This window comes from Astatotilapia calliptera, chromosome 19 (assembly GCF_900246225.1).
Source record: "Astatotilapia calliptera chromosome 19, fAstCal1.2, whole genome shotgun sequence".
In the NCBI taxonomy this organism is placed as follows: domain Eukaryota; kingdom Metazoa; phylum Chordata; class Actinopteri; order Cichliformes; family Cichlidae; genus Astatotilapia; species Astatotilapia calliptera.
The window spans coordinates 10580138-10603693 of record NC_039320.1 but is presented as its reverse complement, the minus strand read 5'-3'; the positions used below and the strand labels follow the sequence as shown (position 1 = coordinate 10603693).

At 43.7% G+C, this 23556-nt stretch overlaps 1 protein-coding gene across 1 annotated transcript in view; it reads right to left on the bottom strand.

The window, feature by feature from the left end:
* The window catches only part of lrfn5a (leucine rich repeat and fibronectin type III domain containing 5a), a 136778-nt gene that overhangs the window by 51174 nt on the left and 62048 nt on the right, over window positions 1-23556 (bottom strand). The window contains exon 2 of the mRNA XM_026152836.1: window positions 12319-12435. The gene's annotated coding sequence lies outside the window, so the exon portion shown is untranslated. The remainder of the gene's footprint in view (window positions 1-12318; window positions 12436-23556) is intronic.

Here is a 23556-nt window from a genome sequence, read left to right as displayed (position 1 = left end):
AAGGGAGAGCGAATGGGACTTAAAGACAATGAAAAGAGATAGGATGCACCAAGCAGGAACAGGAAGGAGAAATATGAGAGGAGAAAAAAAAAAGAGAGTACACATCAGAGGCCGAAGCTGTAACACAGAGCCAGATATGTTGGTAGAGGCACATTTAGCTCAAGGGAAGGTAGGATTGCTGTCTGCCTGAACACATTGGTTTTAAAAGTAAATGGGGCGTCTGAGTGAAACAGAAATGTGGAGTTTGATGTGCAGAAAGGAAACAGCAAATTTTAAAAGTACACTGGGGAATATAACCAACACTAAGCGTTGTTCTTGTGATGAGAGCATATCCACCCAACAAATTCACAAAGTCAAGTCAAAAATATGCAGTTTTAAAACCTAAGAATCAAGTACTGTGGCCACCATTTTACAAAGGTTTTTGTTGTTGTTGTTTAAAGATTCAGTTAATTATTTAATAATTCTGTTAATTATAATATAATTAATATAATATATTAAAGTATATTATATCCAGTTCAAGGTCAAAGAAGCCTACCCCAACTCTCAGTGTTTTCTGTCCTGGACTGTAGTACCAAGTACAGAAAATCCCCACTTTGGATTTAAAGACCTTTTTGCTGTCAGGGAAAAATTGCTAACCACCAACCTGGAGCTGGATAACCCCACACACCAATAAAAGACTCTTCCGTTTGTTTGATATGTTAGTCCACACCTCTAAGGTGTAGATTAACCAGTGTTGGTCAAATTACTTGAAAATAGTAATTAGTTACTAATTACTTCTCCAGGAAGGTAATCCCATTGCTTTACTGATTACTTATTTTCAAAAGTAATTAGTTACTTTATTACTTAGTTCCATTTAAAAACATGATGCACAGCCTGAATACGTAATAAAGCAACAGACCTTTTAGCCCAATTCTGATTTTTCTGCATAATCCATCATGTAAAAGTGAATCAAATAGAAAAGTCTCGTTTAAAATTTTTTTTTAAATTAGTTTTAATCTTTTAATTTTATGCACATTGCATCAAGCAAAAATTAAATTATATGCAATATATAATTAATATATAATTAAATTGACATTTAAACCTATTTTCTGCATATTCCAGCATATAAAATAAAATAATTTTTAGTTTTTACACTCACTCTTTCAAATAGATGCAAGTAAAACACAGCAAAAAATAAATAAAATGAAAGATTCAGCAGCACTAAGCCCTGTCTCTCTTAAATCTCTTTTCATCTGTTTAGCAGGAGTGGGGCAGGTGAAGGTTTGCCCAGTGCTGCAGCAGTCATGTCAGTGTGGGGATCCGGGGGTTTCTCTGTGAATTTCACATTCCTGTGGGGCGTGCTAGGTGCTTGCTCAATGAAATTTAATTTTTCACTGTAGAAAGAAGTTTTCTTCCCACACAGAGTGTACAGCGGACGCTAATGTTTTTGTCACTTCTTTACTGAATCAAACACAAAGGTCAGTATTTCCACGCTTTAAATGCTGTATGGTCGTACTCTCTCCTGCACTCCATATTATCCATTGTTGATCATACGTCATTGTCATGAGGCACTTTTACAAACAAAATCACGGTTTAGTAATGCAGCGTGCTTATGCAAAAGCAACAGTAATGTATTTACTTTTTTGCAATAGTAATCCGTTACTTTACTCATTACTTGATAAAAAGTAATCGTACTACAGACGTTACGTGTAACGCATTACTGCCCATCTCTGAGATTAACTTATACATTTTTATAGTTATTTTTACTTTGTAAAAAATAACCAGGATGAGGACCAGTGTCTGTCCCTAACCTCACTGTCTCTGTCCATCGTTGTCATCCATCATTGGTTTCTAGCCAGCCTGTGGGCTTTCCGTTTAAAATAAATAAGTATGGCTACCCTCACGTCTAGTTTCACATATTCCATTTCCTGCTTCTGCCTACGGTGAACAAGAACAACAGAGAGACAGAGACTTTTAGAAAAGAAGTCAGAAATAATACGAGCGTGTGCGATGTGACGAGGTAGCAATAGAGACAGGAATTCACTTCCTGTACGAAAGATAACAAATCCTGACAGGCATTCTTTGTTAAGAACGGCATTTCTAAATCTCATAAACAAAAAGAAATGGCCTTAATAAAGCAGATACAAAGAGGAAATGAGAAGCTTTTTCTGTTTGATATACATCCTTTAATCTTCGGTATGCAGCCAAACAAACATGTTCCACTTTTAAACATCCAGAAATCACTCCCAAATTAACTCAGTGAACAATATAGGCAGCGTGACTGCTGGCACCTGTCGTGGCAGCTTTATCTTCTTTACGCTTCAAAAAATAAACTCTCTAACATCCAGGTTTCACCTTCCATCGTCCATAAAGAAGCTTTAAGGTGATTAAAGTCATCTTATTCCACATAGTCTAACAGTAAGTGCCTGTTCCAGTCCTTCATTACATCCATATGATTTATTTTTTTGTTTTTTTAATATAGAGATAGCCTTTTTCTTTTGATAACTGATTCATTTAGAACAAAGCACACACTTTAACATGTGTCACAGCTGAGATTTCTTTGATTTTGTTTTCAATTTGCTTGTGTACCTTCAATAAATCATTCCCTTGGTTGGCTATAATGGACATATTCACAAGCTTTTACTGCTTTACGATGTATTGGGAAGATAAATCTTTTCAGTTGTAAAGCTGCATACACAGTGAAAAGGATTTGTTTGTCATGAAGCTGCCTGCTGGTCGCTGTGGACATGCCTTGCTCGGGTCACCTGGGTGACCCTCTAAAGCGTTTACTAGCAGGTCATATGTCAAACGTATTCTTCACTCTTATTGGTAGTCTCTTCAGTCGCTTGCCAGAAAGCTTATCAGGGGTCCGAGTGGCAATTTACTGATCTGCCATTTGACTAGCTGGCAGAATTGGTAGTCTGGTTGTTTGCAGTAACAGGATGGTGGGTGAACAGGTGAAATGAGTCATAGATTAAATAACTGTTTTAATCCAACCTTGATCAGATCCTTATTTTAGACACATACATAAAATCTCAAACTATGTTACATCTATTCACAGTTTATAATTTTCATTTATCTTGTGCAGGAAATGTTCTTGCAATCTCTTTTTTCATTCATTTAAAAGAAAATTACACAGAAACCAGTTTGGAAGTATTCAGCATGACTAACAGCTGCACACAAAACAAAGAGACAGAAATAGGGATTTGTAAACATGACTAATTACCTTAGAGTGTGCGTCCTATGTACCTGCGTCTCCTCTCATGTGTGAATTATACTCCTCCTGTTGTTTTTTTCCTCTTTTATCTCTTCTCCCTGTCCTCTCCCTTTCCCTCCTCACACCTATTATCCCACAGGACCAGAGGCAAGGAAGGCAGGAATAGGTTAGTTGGGTGACCCAGACTATGCCTGGCCCTCAGCTGTTCTCGGCTGCCAAATGTCCCCCTGGGATGAGGGCAGTCCTTCAACTCTCTACTAGAGAGAAGACACATATGCTAAAAGGCCATCACACAGAAAGGTAAGGAGGAGGTTAACAGTAGGAATGCAGTATGATTACACAAAAAGAAAGTGAGGGAAAAATGGAAACATGTGAGAATGGAAAAAATGAGAGAAGGAAAAAAGCAAAAGAAAAAAGTAAAAGCATCACATAAAGAGAGCAGAAAGATGTCCATTACAGAAAAAACAACTGAGGGGGAGAAACGAGAACATGTGACTAAAAGTGTGCCTTACAGGACCATCATTGAAGAAGGTGATGGAAAGGTGAAACCCATCTATCCTTCCAACCTGTCACTTCATTCAGAGCTTCTTATACTTCAGTCATATATTCATTCCCCATTTTATTCCTCCTTCCTCCCCATCCCTCCATCAAGCCAGGTCTCGATTCATCAAAGTGAGCAGGGGACAGGCAGACTCGACTTTGACTTTGATCTGTTTTGCTAAGAAGTCGAGGGCTTCAGTGCAAATGGACACACACACACACACACACACACACACACACACACACACACACACACACACACACACAAGGGTGATCCATCTCTAAGGAAAGCATTCGTTCAAGTCGCTCACAAGAGTCTGCACGGTTGCAGGTTGAATTCCCCAGCTGGCATACAGGCCTCTGAGTGAACTCTAAAGAACTGAAACTGTCACGGCCAGGCGGATCAGCTGCACGCTGATCAGCCCTCTCTGTTTCTCTCTCTCTCTCTTCCTCTTCTCTCTCGCCGGGGCGGAACTCGCTGTGGGTTCACGCCCTCGGCCCACGCCCTTGGGAGATGAGACACCTGGGTCTCATTAAGGGGAACAGCATTTAAGCCAGGAGGTGACTGCTGTTTGTCGCTGGATCGTTGTCTACCACGCGTTAGTGAAGTCAAGCTACAGCAAGTTTAGTTAAGAGTGTTTTCCTCTGTGCGTCGTTCTTAACCCTGTCTCCCTGTCTACAGAGCTTCCTGGATTTTTCCAGTGCGATTCCCGTGTGGCAGTGTCGGAGTGTGAACCTGTGATCATGTCAGTGGATATTCTGAAGAACGCGTGCTTTCCCTTGGACTTCACTGGAGGCCCCTTTTCCCCCCACTCAGCTGTATATAACACCCCCCCCCTGCGCATTCTTGTATATACACCTGGTGACTTGTAAATAAACCCTTCTTGTGAGTCCTCCAAACCGTAACAATAACGATCCAGCCATCATGGACTCAGCAGACTCAAATCCCACCCAGCAACCCGTCCTCAACTCTCCAGGCAATTCTGGAACGCCACGAACACATGCTTCGGCACATAAATCAACAACTGGCCGCACTCACGCAAGCCCTTGCTCAACGTCTACCGTCGGTAATCCCACCCTCACCCCCTCCGTCTGTTTCTCCTCAGCTATCGGCTCCAAATCCATCTGCAGCCGCTCCGCCTGTTTCCCCCACGCCGGCTTCCACAGAACCTCCAGAGCGATCGTTACCAGCGCCGGAGCCTTTCTCGGGTGAGTTCGATAAATGTGGTGGATTTTTGACTCAGATCACACTACAATTCTGTCAGTTACGAAGAACATATGAGACAGATGGGGCCAAAATCGCGTTTATGGTTCAACTGTTACGTGGGCAGGCATTAAACTGGGCGCAAGCTGTGTTAAGAACAGCCCCAGACATTTCTTACGAGGACTTCCTCACCAAATTTAAAAGTGTTTTTGAAAGAGGCACTGGAGCGGAGGCGGCTGCCCACAGACTGTTAAATTTGAAGCAGGGGAGGCGGAGCATGGCGGATTTTTCGGTCGAATTCTGGACCTTGGCCGAAGAAACTGGCTGGGGGCAGTCGGCATTGATAAGTACTCTCTTGAATAATATTTGTGATGAGTTAAAGAGAGAACTGATGATGAGAGATGTTCCTAAGACCCTGTCTGATGTGATTACACTATGTGTGAAGATGGATGAGCACCTACGGGTGCGGCGGGGAACCGGAAACTACATTTCCCAGAGGCCCCCGGGGCGCATGGAGACGTCAGGTGGAGGCGCGCCTAGCGGCAGTCACTCATTAGACAGCATGGAGTAAAGTGAACAGCCCATGCAACTGGGCCGCTCCAGACTGTCTCCCGAGGAGCGGTATCGTCGCTTGAGAGCCGGTGAGTGCTTTTATTGTGGCCGCAAGGGCCATATTGCCATGGATTGCCAGGCGCGGCCAAAAGACAGCACCCGCCAGTAGTGAGGAGTGTACGGGTGGGCGAGGTCACCTGTTCTCAGTCTCCTCCTCGTCTCATGATTGCAGCTAAGCTAACGGTTCGTCTCAAGACTCATTCTCTCGACGCTCTGATCGATTCCAGGGCAGAACAGAATTTTATTGATGCCTGGCTGGCGCTCAAATTAGGTTTTAGCACGGAGCCTCTGTCTCATTCACTCAAAGTCACAGCCTTTAGTGGCCAGCGTCTTCCAGACATTATTCATATCACAGAACCGATTTCCCTGACTATTTCTGGCAATCATGTTGAAACCATGCAGTTGTACGTCTTTAAAGCCCCACTCACACCACTAGTCTTGGGCTATCCCTGGCTATGTCAACATAACCCTGTGATTGATTGTAGGAAGGAAAGTATTTCGGGGTGGGGGAAGGAGTGTCACATGTCCTGTTTAAGAGCTGCCACCCCTGCCATGAGTCTACCGCCCAGTAGAACTACTTCAGAACCGCCTGATTTGTCCTCCATACCATCTGTTTATCATGACCGGGCGCAAGTGTTTTGTAAAGATAAGGCACGCTCCCTTCCCCCTCACCGGCCGTACGATTGTGGGATTGACCTCCTCCCAGGCGCGCCGCTCCCGACCAGTAGGTTGTATAGCTTGTCTCGACCAGAGCGGGAAAGCATGGAAAATTACATCAATGAGTCACTTGCCGCTGGTCTCATTCGCCCCTCGTCATCGCCTGTTGCCGCTGGTTTCTTTTTTGTCACCAAGAAAGATAAAAGTTTATGGCCCTGTATTGACTATCGCGGCCTCAACGCCATCACAGTTAAAAACAAGTATCCCCTCCCTCTGCTGAATTCCGCGTTCGAGCTTCTCCAGGGTGCCACCGTCTTCACAAGTTGGACCTGCGCAACGCCTACCATCTGGTCAGGATTAGGGAGGGAGATGAGTGGAAGACGGCTTTCAATACTCACCTGAGCCATTTCGAATATCTTGTGATGCCTTTCGGTCTCACCAATGCTCCAGCTGTGTTTCAGGCTCTCGTGAATGACGTGCTTCGAGATTTCATCGACCATTTCGTTTTCATTTACTTGGATGACATCCTCATCTTCTCCCGATCTGTCGCCGACCACCAACGCCATGTCAGGCAAGTCCTTCAGCGTCTCCTTGAAAATCGTCTCTTTGTTAAAGGGGAGAAGTGTGAGTTTCATGTCTCCGCTGTTTCCTTCCTGGGCCACGTCATCGATCGAGGTAACCTCAAGACTGATCCCGCAAAAGTTCAAGCCGTTGTTGCCTGGCCGACCCCTTCTAACCGGAGACAGCTTCAAAGCTTTCTGGGGTTCGCGAACTTTTATCGGCGCTTTGTTCGCGACTACAGTAAACTTGCCCTGCCCCTGACCCGTCTTACTTCTCCCAAGGTTCCCTTCTGCTGGGATGAGCTGGCTCAACGAGCATTTGCCCATCTGAAGGACCGCTTTGCCTCAGCGCCCATTCTCGTCCAACCCGATCTCGACTGGCAGTTCATTGTGGAGGTGGACGCCTCGGATGCTGGAGTGGGGGCGGTGCTTTCCCAGCAGCAAGGAGGTAACCTGCATCCCTGTGCCTACTTTTCACGCCGTCTCACCTCCGCAGAGAGCAACTATGATGTGGGAGATCGAGAGCTACTAGCCATCAAGCTAGCCCCGGAGGAGTGGCGCCATTGGCTAGAGGGCGCTGCCCAGCCATTTGTGGTCTGGACCGATCGCAAGAACCTGGAGTACATTCGATCGGCAAAACGCCTCAACGCCAGGCAAGCCAGGTGGGCCCTGTTTTTTACTAGATTCCAGTTCACGATCACTTACAGACCCGGTTCCCGTAATGTCAAGCCAGATGCCCTCTCACGCCAATTCGCCGCCTCCAAAGACGCAACTCGGGACTCTCCCATTCTACCGCCCACTTGTGTAATCGGGGTCCTGACCTGGGAGATCGAGTCGGCTATTCGAGAGGCTCAGCGGACGGAACCGAACCCCGGAACGGGACCTCCAGGGTTGCTCTTCGTCCCCTCCTCAGTAAGGTCACGAGTGTTACATTGGGCTCATACTGCCAGATTCACCTGCCACCCGGGGGTCCACCGCACTATTACCTTCCTCCAACGTTTCGCCTGGTGGCCTTCCCTTGCCAAAGACGTCCGCGAGTATATTTCCGCATGCTCGACCTGCGCTCAAAACAAGAGCGTCCATCAGCCACCCTCTGGCCTCCTTCAACCTCTGCCGACTCCGAGTCGCCCTTGGTCACACATCACTGTTGACTTCATCACAGGTCTGCCCGCCTCGTCAGGTAACTCTGTTATTCTCCGTGTCTCTCTAGCCCTCTGTGCCCTCCTTCCGGACCCCCTCCACCCGCCCGGGTTATTGATGGCCACCCGGCTTTCACCATTTTGAGGATCATGGATGTCCAGCGCCGGGGGCGCGGTCTGCAGTATCTCGTGGATTGGGAGGGCTACGGGATGGAGGAGCGTTCTTGGATTCCGCGGGCGGCCTTCTTGGATCGGGGTATGGTGCGGGCATTCCATGCGGCTCACCCTGACAAGCCTGGGGGTCGCCGGGAGGCTCCCGTCGGGGGGGTCTTGTCACGGCCAGGCGGATCAGCTGCACGCTGATCAGCCCTCTCTGTTTCTCTCTCTCTCTTCCTCTTCTCTCTCACCGGGGCGGAACTCGCTGTAGGTTCATGCCCTCGGCCCACGCCCTCGGGAGATGAGACACCTGGGTCTCATTAAGGGGAGCAGCATTTAAGCCAGGAGGTGACTGCTGTTCGTCGCTGGATCGTTGTCTACCACGCGTTAGTGAAGTCAAGCTACAGCAAGTTTAGTTAAGAGTGTTTTCCTCTGTGCGTCGTTCTTAACCCTGTCTCCCTGTCTACAGAGCTTCCTGGATTTTTCCCCGTGTGATTCCCGTGTGGCAGTGTTGGAGTGTGAGCCTGTGATTGTGTGAGTGGATATTCTGAAGAACGCGTGCTTTCCCTTGGACTTCCCTGGAGGCCCCTTCTCCCCCCACTCAGCTGTATATAAACCCCCCCCCACAAATTTTAATATCAGACAAAGATAACATGGTTAAATACTAAATGCATTTTTTAAATGATGATTTCATTTATTAAGGGGTGGGGGGCATCCAAACGATCCTTGCTGCTATGTGAAAAAGTCATTTTCATCTAAACCTAATAACAAGTTTCCCTGATATTATAATCAACATTGTTTCCAAGACAGATCCTTCTGCAGAAATCTGCACCAGTAAGTGTGCGTGTGTGAATGATCCATGTGCAAGAACCAAATTCGTTGTTGTTATGAAGTCAAATTCATATTTTTAGGTGCGTATGTTAAGTTTGTACGTTCAGTCTGTCCAGGTTCTGTCAAATTTGCAGGCGATCACAAAGGGTAATACCATGATTGGCACTGTAGTACCTGCATTACTGGAAACTACAGCACTTTTAAATACCTCCTGGCTACACCGGAATAAACAAAATTATCATATATTTCAATAAAATGCCAAGCTTATAGAATTATTATAATTAATGTTTAGAGTAATGCAGTTAATTCTTGTGTCACAATATGGAATTACTGATTCATTAATTTTACAGTTTACTCTAAGAGTGGTAGTTAACCTGTGAAAATAGCTACACCACAGCATACACATGGGGACACCATTAAGGCTGCAAGTACCTCATCGTTGAATTACGTGCTTAATTTCACAATTATCAATGTAGTGTTATTTTTTGGGACATTTAAATAAAATTTCCTTTAAAGATTAGTCAACAATCAATGTACTGTCTCAAATCCAATGAGACTACAAACTCATAACCCCAAACTCCAGGTCACCCTTTTGTTTTGTCTCCTCACTGTAATTTTTCCTGCCTCCTGTACAGCTGAGTTCAGCAGTCAGCCACGCCCTAGAGGGACACATTGAGGTTATAAGTGTAGATCTAACAACTAGCTGAAGAGAGGAAAGGAAAAGCAGGCCAGGGGAAAGTGACCCATAGAGAGAGCGAGGGCAGTGGGGAGAGGGAATCAACAACAAAGTCTCTGATGTTAAGGAGGTTGGAGGTGGATTTCTGACATAAAAAACCTAATATGAAGATGAAGCTACTACACCTCAGCCTGAAAACATTATGACGGAGATAAGAGATAAGGACCGAAAGAAGAAAAAGATGGAAATAAAATAAGTGAGGACTTATTAATTAAAAAGAAGAACAATCATGCAACTTATTAAGTCCAGTGGGGCTACTAATTTCTGTAGTATAGCATTGTTTTTACTTGTTTCCACTGCAGGGCCAAACTCATCCCCAAGGCAAACTCAAAGGCAATGAGATAACACCTTCCTGATATTCACCACAAAAATGCCAAAAGGCTTAGCTGCTTTTCACTGAATCTACATTTCAAATACAAGCAAGGGCATCGGATTCATTAAAAAAGTGTGTAGATGGTCACTGTATAATACGCTGTGCCCACAAGTCAAATGCCTGATCTTTGTTTTTATAAACAGGAGCTTAACGAGCTTAGCCACCACACTCTGTACATACTGGTTGTGATGGCTGGTAATCTCTTCTTAATGAGGACAAAATAACCTGAAATAAGGTAGTGAATGCTTCAAATGTGTTGACATGACAAATGGGGACTGTTGGGACAAGGGTACCTTGGCCCCCGTACTTCTTGTAGCGTTGACTATCAAACTGAGCTAACCTGGCATCCAAGTGACCCACCAAAACATGGTGGTTGACCCAAATCTCACCAGCTTTTCTTTCCTATTGTAACTCAAAGCCTGGTGTCTGCTAATGGAAATGAGACTGGCCTGCCTCCCATTAAGCCTCTGTTGTAGCCAGTGGCGGTCCTAGCCTGTTTGGCGCCCTGGGCAAACACTCCTTCTCTCTGTACAGAAGCACGTTCAGTGAGAGACTGAGATTACCAAAAAGCACCACTGACCGACACAAGAAACCATCTCCTTGTACAACTACTCCATCTAACACAATAGTTACACCCTTTTTACACATGCTCTTTTCTACTCTGGAGTATTCTCGTCAATTTTCTTGATATTTATTTATAATCACTTCAGTTAATCCTTGATATTTATAATTGAGTGATCTGCATATATTCGTGCTATTTCTTAAATGTGTAAAATCTGTAACATACTGTATTGTTTGGAGTTTAGTCTGTTACTGTTACTATTTTTACCATTTCTTCTTGGAGCAACTGTAATCCATATAATTTCCTTAGGGATTAATAAAATATTCTGATTCTGATTGTTTCAGGATGACCTGCCATTATCCAATGACACATCTGCTTACCTGTGTCTTTTGCTCGTTTCTCCTCCTCTTCTTTTCTCTTTTTTCTAAACTGAGCACCTGATGGTTTTGACCTCTTCTTGTCCATCTTCCATTGGTTTTAATTTTGCACTCCAGTATGAACACAAATCCCCCAACCCGAGGATCACCACAACATAATATAGACCTACACCTTAGTTCACAGATTCACTTTGTCTAGGGTTTATTTCTGGGATTTCGCACAACCCAGGAACAAATCATGAATACATGATGGGCTTGGATTTACAACATTATGAATGAAATGTGCTCTATTTGGAAGCAGCCGGCCGCCCTCCCCTTTCAACGGGTTGTGTGTGAGACTTTAAATCAGCAAACTGTAAATTATAGATTTTAAATTGTTATTGATCCCTTTAACCCTGGTCCTAAAGTGTATATTTATTTTCTTACTCTTCTTATATTTATTGTTTGTTTACTTGCACTGCTGTAACTGGAGCCTCGTCGTCTCGTGTCTCTATATACTGGACTGTATGTAGCGGAAATGACAATAAAGTTTACTTTGACTTCAGCAGCAAGCAGGCGCACCGAGGGCTCTCGCGCTCACTTTTCGCGTATAGAATTTCGAAAAAAACATCGGTGCAAATGATAAGACTGTATCATGATGTCTGGTGTTTTCGTGTTTGTTGGTTTGTTTTTATTTTCTTTTATTTTGCGAGTTGGTTATTAGATGCTGCTCCAGCCAGCCAGAGAATCGCCCCCCGCCCCGCCCTCTCCTCCCTGTGCCGCAAGCAGCGGGCGCACCTCGCAAACGGAGGGCGCCCTTACTCCCAGCAAATGGGCGATAGAAAACCGATCAGTGCCTGTACCATTCCCAATATGCGCTGGCATGATGTCGGGGCAGCATGAGTACGAGCAATTTTTTTTTTCTGCCGATGCCCGTGATGCCGCCCCCCACCATGATGCCGCCCTGGGCAACCGCCCATGTCGCCCGTATCAAAAATCACTACTGGTTGTAGCAAACAAAACTAAGAGGATTTTTGTCCCCATTCTAAAATTCATTTTTTGGGGAATTTTACTTTTTGCTGACACGTGAAATATTTATACCATTAGAATGTGTCCAACAGGATATATTAACCATACAAAGGACATATTTTTATATAAACTAATTGTGGTTATATAATGGCTATCAATCTAGAACTGTCGGCACAGCATTTTCCTATTAAACTGTTCCTGTACATCTGATAAAATTTTGGCAAGACAACTGTTTCTTTTTGTTCGGGCTTTATGATAGGCCAAATTACTGGCCTTTCAGTTTATATGAGAATGCCAGCAATTTCAAGCTCATGGCAAGAAAAAACATAATATGTATTTTTTTTTAAATTACAAAAATACTTCTTACCTTTAGAGATGTAAATGCTGATGAAACGCCGCAGGATTCACATGTTACCACGGCTACCACAGCTACAGCATCATGGATGAAGTTACAGGTCCAAAATTTTCTGCTGGGTTTTTCTCACTATAGAGGTAAAAAAAAAAAAAAGACATCATTACTGGACTTGAAAAATAGTGAATATAAATAGAATTGAGGGTTTCCATGCCATATTTTGCCTTTAAGATCTTTAGTGGCTTTTTTAAGTGTTTTGGCCTACAGTGTAGCTGTGGTGTACAGAGTTCCACACCAATGATTGGCTTCCAAAACAGTCTAATTTTATATAAATTGCTTGGCTGGCCTTTAACTGAGAACTAAAGAGCTGCAATTGTGCACCACTGAACCAGGAGGAAGTGTGCTAAGGTGAGTGCCCATGTCGCATAGACTGATCCTACCACACAGGAAATGTGCTCTCATACGCTGCTGTGACTGGATATCAATGACTTGAACAACCCAGACCATTGATCCAGAGATATCTCTCTCTCTCTCTCTCTCCCTTCCTTCCTTGCTTGCTTTATCCCCTCCCAGTTTCTCTTTAAATTCCTCTCCTCTGTCTTTTATCCTGCTTTTCCATATGGATTTTTTTCCTTTTTTGCCCCTTGCTTCACTCCTTTCCTCTTATCCTCCCCCTCCCTCTGTGGCTCTTGCTTTTCAGCTTTCCTCCTTCAAAGGACAGAGGACACAGCTGAAACAAAGGCTGCCTGTATACCAGCTGAGCCAGCAGGATGGAGGGAAGGAGGGAAGGATGGAAGGATGAAGGGATGAAAGTGAGGCAAGCAGGAAAGAATGAGGGCAAAGAGTAAGGTGGAAGAAGGTGGAAGGGAGGGGTGTAGGACAGGGCTAAGAAAACGAAGGCACAAGTGTGTGTGTGTGTGTGTGTGTGTTGGGGGAGGGGTGCAGGCTGTGCCAAGAGACAGAGTGATGAAGCAGGGATGGAGGTTTTAAAAAAAAAAGGGGGGGCAAAAGGTATGTGAAAGAGAAAAGATGAAGGATAGGCGAAGACAGAGACTGATGGAGAGAGATTGCTCTCACATCAAAAGTGTGTATCAGTCTGTATCAGCAATATCTCTCTCACACACACACACAAACACACTCACACACAAATCTGCCACAAGCGCAAACACATGTACTTCATTTTATCTACCCTTCTCAAATCAACCCATTGGATTGCTATCACAGGTTTCAACACAATTTATTTATTTATCATTGTTGTCTCATTGACATAAATGTTTACTGTACAGATACACCGAAGACAAATATATATTTTTTATTCACAGTTCTTAAGATGACCTTGGAAAGGAAAAGGAAACTTCTGTAGAGAGATAAAGTCTCTTTGTCAGCAAATCTGCCACTGGCAGCAAAAGTGATTGACTTGTGTTAACATGCACAATCGCACAATCCAATGCATGCAAGGCAATGAGCCCTATCTAGTGGGCTCATGGGGAAGGAAAAAAAAACGCATGTTTTAGTAAGCACACAGTATCATCTATCTCTGATCCTTTTTTTATACTGTATGTTTTGTTGCTGAATAAAACAAATTACTGAATGATTGATTCAGTGTGTTACTCATCGTCTGTTTCCTCCCCGAAATATTCATTTATTAATCAACTTCTGAATTCTGCTACCCTGAAAATGACCCTGAGGGAGGCACAACTACGAATACAGAGTGGAAAGTGTTCCAATTAATTTGCTTGTGCAGCAGAATCTCATCCAAGGCTCTTATGTAACTTCATACTAAACTTATTAGCGCAGCTACTTACAGACACAAACAGACAAATAAAAGTCATCTATGGAGTCAGGACTTTCTCACCTTACTTTAACCCTTTCCTTACTGACCATCCCAGTCCCCAGCCAATTTAACAGAGAATAATTTAACCCCACTCATGATTATAAACCTGTCATTACGATTTGATTTACAGTTTCAAATGGGTGCAGTTTAAAATTAAAAGTGTAAATAGTGATCGGTATCAAATTCTGCAAAAAAACCCCCCAAAAAAAACCCAAACAAACAAAAAAAAGGTTCCTTCAAAAGGATAGTTTGATATGCAGTTACGACTAACTTCAAAATTCTCTCACTCACCTTTAAAAATTCCAGTGAACAGCATTATACAAACTGTGAATCAATACATTTACTTTAGATTCCAAGCTTGACAAGACAACCAGTCCAGCTCATTGAGCCAGCATCCTGGTGAGACTACATTAACTCCACCTTAGTCTGGAGTTTGCATGGGTGCATTTATCTTTAATGAGGCCTGGATACCCAGGGTGAAGTGCCATAGCAACTTTGTTCAACATGGGTTCCCCATGATGTTAAAAGCTTTGAATGATCCCAAGGTGAAAAGAAGAATTCCAATTTGTCAAGAGAAAAAGGGATCCTAAAAATATTTGCTTTTAATTATTCAATATCTTATGTAACTCCAAACCAGGAAATGCCATAACTAGGCTGAACAGCCACAGGATGTCTTCGGAGTTACAGTTTGTTTATTCTGTATTTTAGAGTTCACAGTATGGGCAGCATAGTGAGATACCACAGACATCAAAGATTTCTTGTAGTCAAAGCCAGGAGGTGTGTACCACCAAATCACTGCAATATGATGTCATGATGTCATTCACAGTGGAAAAAATGTTAGAAAACGTCTTTATGGTTTCATAGTTGACAACCGTACAGCTTTAAGTATTCATTTGCATATTAGTTTACTTGATTCAGACGTACATCTTTTAGTTACCAGCATGACTCTCATAATTGGATCTTGTTCGTTAAACAATATTATTTCCTGTTATGTTCTGAAATGGGACCGATGATGTTATTTTTCCAACTCCCTTTCTCCTAGAGTAGCTTTGCATGATTCACGGTTCAAAATTCTTCTTTTGTCCTTTACATCAGTCCTTGGTGCAGCCCCTCAGTTCATCCACTATCTTAAAGAAGTTTTAGTTCCTTTCCTAGCCTGCCTTCAAGCAGCTGATTGTTGCAAACAAAAGGTTTGAACAGCTGGATTTCTTTGCTCACTGACATCATACAAACCTACAAGTAGAAAAAATAAAGACTGAGCATTTAGAGCACTCTGTAGCCTGAGCTGTCGGCTCAAAGGAATTAAATGTAAATACCCTGATCTTATTATTGGTAACTGTTTGAATCACTGTATCGTCATCATTGAATCAGTATATAGAATAAATAAAGACGGGCATAATGTTTGTTCAAATAATGTGTTTCGTCATTTAAACACTAACTCCAGCTACACCTGCAACTCCACACTCCACTTGCCCATTATGGATGATGTGTGGTAGATGTTTTGGGTCGGATAGACTTCTGTATGCACAGACAGGTTGTGGTCAAATCTTTAAAGTTTGCTTCCAGTGAGTATAACTGTGGAAGCAAAAGTGCCAAGCATAATAAAGCCCTGTTTATGCAAGTTTCCTTGTGTGCGTGAGTCTGTGTGTGTGTGTGTGTGTGTGTGTGTGTGTGTAACGCTTGACTGAGTCCATGGATAGAACCCATTGCCAGCCAAGCCAGCAAGTCACTCTTCTGAATTATTGAAACAGGTCAGTAGGCAAGAGGACAACAGCGTCTGTACGTCTGTGTTTGTGATCGTCTGTCTGTGCACAGCAGTGCACTGCAAATTCAGAGCTTAAGCTTTCTGCTGTCTTCTATAGAGGGAATTAATGGCTGTGCCTTCTATTCACTAAGATTATAAATAGAAAACAAGTCAACATTTTAACAAATGCAAAATGCTGCAAACAGAGGATTAGGTATGTTGAAAATAGTTATACGCCTTGAATACAGAGCTCTATCGGAAAACACTTACCTGGAAAGTAAAAACACCTGGGATGACCTAAAAAGTGCTGATATTTCTCAGTCACATTAAATTCACGAGAAGAAGCTTCAGAGCAGCTGTGCTCTTTTCTGTTCTTGCTGTTGTCCTGTGCTGTTTTTCTGTCCAACCAAACAGCAGCCAAAATAAATAGTGCAGCAGTATAAATACCAAGGGTAACCAATGTTCCTAGATGAGATAAATATAAAGAAGCCAGACAGCACTTCTGATCTGTGCTGCTGTGATACTTAACGCACCAATGGAACAGATGCACAAACAAGTTGTTGGACTTTGTTTTTGGCTTTTTTTGTCCTGGAAAAAAGGAAAGGAAAAACATTACTTTTCTTTTAATAAAATGTGCTCTCATTGGTTTGGGTTTTAGTTAAAACATAGTAAAGGATTGGATTTAAGTAAAAGAAAAAACAAACAAACAAACAATGATCAACACATCGCATGAACCTGATATTTTAACAGAAAGGAATCTGGTGTGCCTGCTGCTGTTTACTTTGGCAAGAAAATACTAAATGTAAATAGATCTAGATAGATAGACAGTAATACACAAATAAAACCATCGAAGTGCAGCTGCTTTGTTCAGAGTTCAGGGATATCAGTACTTCTTACTATTCTTGCCCTGGAAGCTCTTGTTTTATTATTACAATACAGATGCTTTTTGTTTGTTGTTTCTTTGCGTGTATTTATATGCTTTCTTTTCTTCTTTTATTCTCCAATTTACATCTGTATTCTTTGTTGCTGCACACCCCCATGCCCCCTAGGAGACTATAAAGACCATCCTGACTCAGCTTATCTTACAAATGCACCATGTTATCTTTGCACAAGTGCATACTGTGAACTGGAAAATGAGTAAGTCTAATTAGCGCAGTGTTATCTTCGAGTCCAACCCACTCAGTAGTAATAGAGCGCAGTATTGATGCTCCCACACATTTATACGCATTAACTCATCCAGTCACTGTAAAAGCTGGTAGTGTACTACAGAGAGCAGTTGTATAACTGAGGTGTGGTCAGTCACTTGCGGTTACACAACTCAGCAATGATGAGTGTATTTTAGCAAGCAAGCGTATGTGCAGCATGTTCTCACTACTGTGATGCTACTTCCACCAGCTGTGAAACTGTGCAAATAAACCACACGCCTGTAGAACAAGCACTCAGCCACAGTTGGGAATTGTTTGTCTTCATTGCTGCTTTTGTGTGTTTCATGTCTGTCTCCAAGTTCAAATGAAGCCAGTGAGCAATTAAGATTTGTATATTCTCAGAGAATATCTCTGGGTTTTAAAAACAGGTAGCTGTTTTGGACTTGACCTGTACAGATGATAATATCTCTAATATCTGCCCAGACTGCAATGGCTTCTTTATATCAACACATTCAACCACTATGGTCACCCCCGAACAATCATAGTAATCATGTTTTGCATGAACTTTGAGATTTAACAACATTTTTCATATTTTCTCAACATTAATGTTGTTGATAAAATCCGGCGTCCTAATTATGATGTCAGAAGACAAATATCACTATCATCCATCCATTTATCCAACTCAGGGTTGTGATTGGGCTGTAAGCTATCCCAGCTGTACTACTACCATTAGGAAAATAAACAATATTAAATTGAGTAATATGGACAATGTGACTGTTGACAAAGATCTGTGAATGTATGGCTGTTGTTACAAATGTCAACCATTTCATTGTGTTTTTGCTTTTTGCGACAATGAGCATATGTGCGCCCAGCTATTGTAATTTGTTATGTGTTGTGTATTCGTTATGTGAAGCCTGTGAAGCCAGCAGGTCCTGCATCTGTGTTTTTATATGTGCAGTAACTGAGTGCAGCAGTAAATGTCTATATAATTTCTGTAGCTCTGGGCCTCTTAAAATGGGGTGTGGCTTCACTTAAGTTTCTGGTTTTCTTTTTCACTGCTAAATTTGAAATCTGATGAATATTCAGAACACCACTCGAAAACAAAACCACAGCTCAGTGTAAAATCGTGGACCCAACATGAGAGGATCTTGTGCATGTGTGGGGAGGTGTGTTTTGTGAGGGGGTTGGGGGTGGGGTGTGGTGCTTTCAGCTGACCAATCTTTCATCCTTGCACCTGTCATTCTTTACCACCTCATCCCTTCATCTCAGTGACTGCTATCCACTCCGCCCTCTGTAACTCTGCCTCTCTCTGTCGATCTGTATATCCATCCATCTCTGCCCACCCAAGTCCCTTGTCCTACCCATCATCCCTTAGTACAGCAGCGTGTACTGAGGGATGATGGTCTACCCTTCGCTGTTCTGTCATGGTGGAAAATGTGTTTTCAGCTAAGTAAGATCAAGACTGTGTTTGGATTTCACTGTTTGTGTCTTCTGAACATTTAAAACTAATTCTGGTCAATGCATGTTATGCCACCTTTCCCTAATGGTATGAGAGTTATGCCATTTCACTAGCTGTTACAGTTGCAAATGCATCCATCAGTTATTTCTAGCAAAACACAATGTATAAGGTACTGAAAAAAATAATGTGGAAAAAGAGGAAAGAAAAAATCATAAAAGACACATTTTGATACATAACAGAAATTGCGTACACTATCCCCCCCTCCATTATTTTTAAACCACAGACAGGCACCAGTCTGTCTTGGGCCCTACAAAGAAATGTCAAGAACCTTTTAGTTTGCACACATAACTGTCGACACAGTTCTCAGCAGGGTCAAAACTGGAGCCTTTTTTTGTTGTGAGGGGTAATTTGTAACCAGTGCACCGCCACACCACCATGGGCGATTTCAAATTTGCCAAGACCATGAACAAAAGTAATAACAGAGCAGAGGTGGGCCACCAGCATTGCAATCAACAAGGCAGAAAGCTCTTTAAAAGACACACAGGGCTGTAACAGTGTGTTGACAACTACTGCAGTGAACCCATGGCTGGGAGTGACCTGGGTGGAACCTCTTGGCTCTGATATAGAAGTGAGAAATCAACTGGAAGCCTTGAAGAGAGAGGGTGTGATCTGGCCAGACAGTGCTGTGAATAAGGATCCAAACACTGCTCAGGCTGGGTGCCACCTGCCACTTTAAGATGGCTGGAAGTGACATCACTGATGAGCTTAAACTTGAGCATGTTACTGTAACTGGAAATTAACCATTGCTGTTGAGTAGGGATAAAAACCTCATCTAGGTACTGTAAAGCAGTGCATTAACTATGTGTGTAGATGATAATGAATGTCATCAGAAGTTTGCTCCAATAACTATTAGAGAAACCATCTATGTATTACCAAAGCACATCATTATGTTTTGGTGAAGAAGAATTACAGAATAGTTAGTAATGATATCTAATAAGTGAAGAGTGAACAGCCCATGATATATGGACCATACCTGCTTATAGTTTGTTTAACACAACATGCACACATATCTCATATTCCACCAGTGGCTCCATAAAAAGACAAACTTACAGGCTGATAATGAAAGAACAGAAGCAGGACAAAGAAAGTGGGCACTCTTTTTACACCTTCAGCATCACTCCTACACAGATGCACATTCAGCACCAATACACACACACACACGTGCAAAAAAGTAGCTCTGAATGCAAGCAGGGTTTCCTAGAAAATCCCATTGCTAGTGACTTATCTCCACTTAAGCTCTTTTCACACTAACACCTGCAGCAAAAAAGACACGCTGCAAAAGGCCACCTTCCTGGTTATAGTGCTTTTCAGCGTCCTCGGAGCACAGCAAAGTGCTGCTACATCTTTTTGTTAAGAAAACTGGAATTTGAAGTGTGTAAGTCTGGACTCCATTTTGGTGTTTTTACTTTGCATACCTTTTTTTTTTTTGCACTGAACAGAACATGTTGGTCAAAGGTTTTGTCGTTAAGGTGTCATTATGAAAAGTTAAGACTGCATGGTTAATGCAGGTTGCTTTTCAAAGAGTCCGTTTTGAGCAAATAATGGATATTGAAGCCTTTTCAGTATGCTTTAGCATCCCACCTGCTTATCTTCATATCATGTCATTATATGTTAGCCGTTACCCTGAATTAGAAAGAGATCACACGCCAGATCACTATCCAAGTTTGATGATTACAGGTGATGAAAGGAAGGTATATTTAGACCTTGGAGTTGTGGAGCTAACTTGTATGTTCTTCAGTATTTTACTGCAAACTATGTACAAGGTTCAAGGTTCTTTATTTGTCACATGCATAGTTATACAAGTATAACACACAGTGAAATGTAGCCTGACACGCTCCTTGACATGTGCAAAAAAATTGGGGGGGGGGGGTGTAGAGGAAGAACATTATATATATATATATATATATATATATATATATATATATATATATATATATATATATATATATATGTAGATCAAAGTAGCACGGAGGGAGGTTAGCCAACTAACGGAGTTGCAGAAAGGTGCGACAAATAAGGTGCCTAAGAAATACAGCAAGCTGTCCATACAAAGACTCACAGCCTTGGCCAGCCGCCTGAGGAGGTACACCAGAGAGATAGAAGGCAGGAGAATAAACCAGCTGTTCTCCACAGAACCAGCAAAGGTGTACTCTCAGTGGCAAGGGAACAATAAGAGAACAGCACCACCAAGGCTGGAGACGGAGCAATACTGGAAGAGCATATGGGAGAAGGACGCAACCCATAACGGCAATGCTCAGTGGCTAGTGGATCTGAGGGCAGACCACAGCGACCTCCCTGAACAGGGTCCAGTAACCATCACAGTGGCAGATATCCAAGAAAGGGTCTCCAGTATGAAGAGTTGGACAGCACCAGGGCCCGACATGGTTCACGCCTACTGGCTAAAGAAGCTGACTGCACTCCACGAGCGTCTGGCAGCACAAATGAACCAACTGCTAGTTAACGAGAGACACCCGGAATGGCTAACTGAAGGTCGGACGGTCCTGATCCCCAAGGACCCCAAGAAGGGACCGGTCCCCTCCAACTACCGACCAATAACCTGCCTCAGTACTACATGGAAGCTCCTGTCAGGCATCATATCGGCTAAGATGAACAGGCACATGGGTCAATACATGAGCGGGACACAGAAAGGGATTGGCAAGAATACCAGAGGCGCAAAACACCAGCTACTGGTAGACAGAACAGTCAGCCGAGACTGCAAGACCAGACTGACCACAGAGTAGAGCACTCACACCATACAGACCCACGAGTCCTGTTGGGCCCTGGCAGGCCGGCGTGTGGTTTTGCACGTACGCCGGCCTCTACTTACATGCACGCACTTGTGTAACACACGCACGGTCACCTACACACTTAGTAATAATAGGAGGGTCATCCGAGGACAGTTTTTCTGATAAATACACTTTCACAAAATGCACAATGTAATACACACTTGTTTTTCTCTTAAGAGTAGCAGTTGATGTCTATATAAGGGAAAACTTTGGGATAGGCGGGGAATTGTTATCATTTGAGATCATTTCCAGTAAAGATCCAACTGTGATGTCATAAAGGCAATATAAGGAGACTGATGCTTCAGTTGACGAGAGGATTCGATTGCAAATTGTCTTTTCCCACTCTTGTGCACAGAGTGTAATAAAGATCACTATTTTTGACACCTACTTCGACTTGGGCTCGCTTTCTTCTCTTCCCTAACTCGACCGAACCTTAACACTGTGCACTGCCTGGATTGATTACAAGAAGGCCTATGACTCAATGCCCCACAGCTGGATACTGGAATGCCTAGAATTGTACAAGATCAATGGGACCCTAAGAGCCTTCATCAGGAACTCAATGGGGATGTGGCGTACAACACTAGAGGCCAACTCCAAGTCCATAGCACAAGTCACCATCAAGTGCGGGATCTACCAAGGAGATGCTCTGTCCCCACTGCTGTTCTGCATAGGCCTGAACCCCCTCAGTGAGATCATTAACAAGACTGGCTACGGATACTGGCTACGGATACTGGCTACGGATACCGACTACGGAACGAAGCAGTTGTCAGCCACCTCCTGTACATGGATGACATCAAGCTGTATGCCAAGAGTGAACGAGACATCGATTCACTGATCCACACCACCAGGCTATACAGCAATGACATTGGAATGTCATTCGGACTGGAGAAGTGTAGTCGGATGGTAACAAAGAGAGGGAAGGTAGTCAGAACTGAGGGGATTGAACTACCAGAAGGCAACATTGCAGACATAGAGGACAGTTACAAGTACCTGGGGATCCCGCAGGCAAATGGGAACCATGAAGAGGCCGCTAGAAAAGCTGCAACCACCAAGTACCTGCAGAGGGTCAGGCAAGTCCTGAGGAGTCAGCTGAATGGTAAGAACAAGCTCCGGGCCATCAACACGTACGCCCTGCCCGTGATCAGGTACCCTGCTGGGATAATAGGCTGGCCAAAGGAGGAGATAGAAGCCACTGACATAAAGACAAGAAAGCTCCTTACCATGCATGGAGGGTTTCACCCCAAGTCCAGCACCCTGAGGCTGTACGCTAAGCGGAAGGAAGGGGGCCGGGGACTGGTGAGTGTCAGCACCACAGTCCAGGATGAGACAACGAACATCCAAGAATACATTGGGAAGATGGCCCCAACTGACCGAGTGCTCAGTGAATACCTCAGGCAGCAGAAACCCAAGAAAGAGGAGGGAGACGAGGAACCATCATGGAAGGACAGGCCCCTGCATGGTATGTACCACCGGCAGATAGAGGAGGTGGCTGATATCCAGAAATCCTACCAGTGGCTGGACAAAGCTGGACTGAAAGACAGCACAGAGGCACTAATCATGGCAGCACAAGAACAAGCTCTGAGCACAAGATCCATAGAGGCTGGGGTCTATCACACCAGGCAAGACCCCAGGTGCAGGCTGTGTAAAGATGCCCCAGAGACAATCCAGCACATAACAGCAGGGTGCAAGATGCTAGCAGGCAAGGCATACATGGAACGCCATAACCAAGTGGCCGGCATAGTGTACAGGAACATCTGTGCCGAGTATAATCTGGAAGACCCGAGGTCAAAATGGGAGATGCCCCCAAGGGTGGTGGAGAATGACTGAGCTAAGATCCTGTGGGACTTCCAGATACAGACGGACAAAATGGTGGTGGCTAACCAACCGGACATAGTGGTGGTAGACAAACAGAAGAAGACGGCCGTAGTGATCGATGTAGCGGTTCCGAATGACAGCAATATCAGGAAGAAGGAACACGAGAAGCTGGAGAAATACCAAGGGCTCAGAGAAGAGCTCGAGAGGATGTGGAGGGTGAAGGTAACGGTGGTCCCCGTGGTAATCGGAGCACTCGGTGCGGTGACTCCCAAGCTAGGCGAGTGGCTCCAGCAGATCCCGAGAATAACATCGGAGATCTCTGTCCAGAAGAGCGCAGTCCTGGGAACAGCTAAGATACTGCGCAGGACCCTCAAGCTCCCAGGCCTCTGGTAGAGGACCCGAGCTTGAAG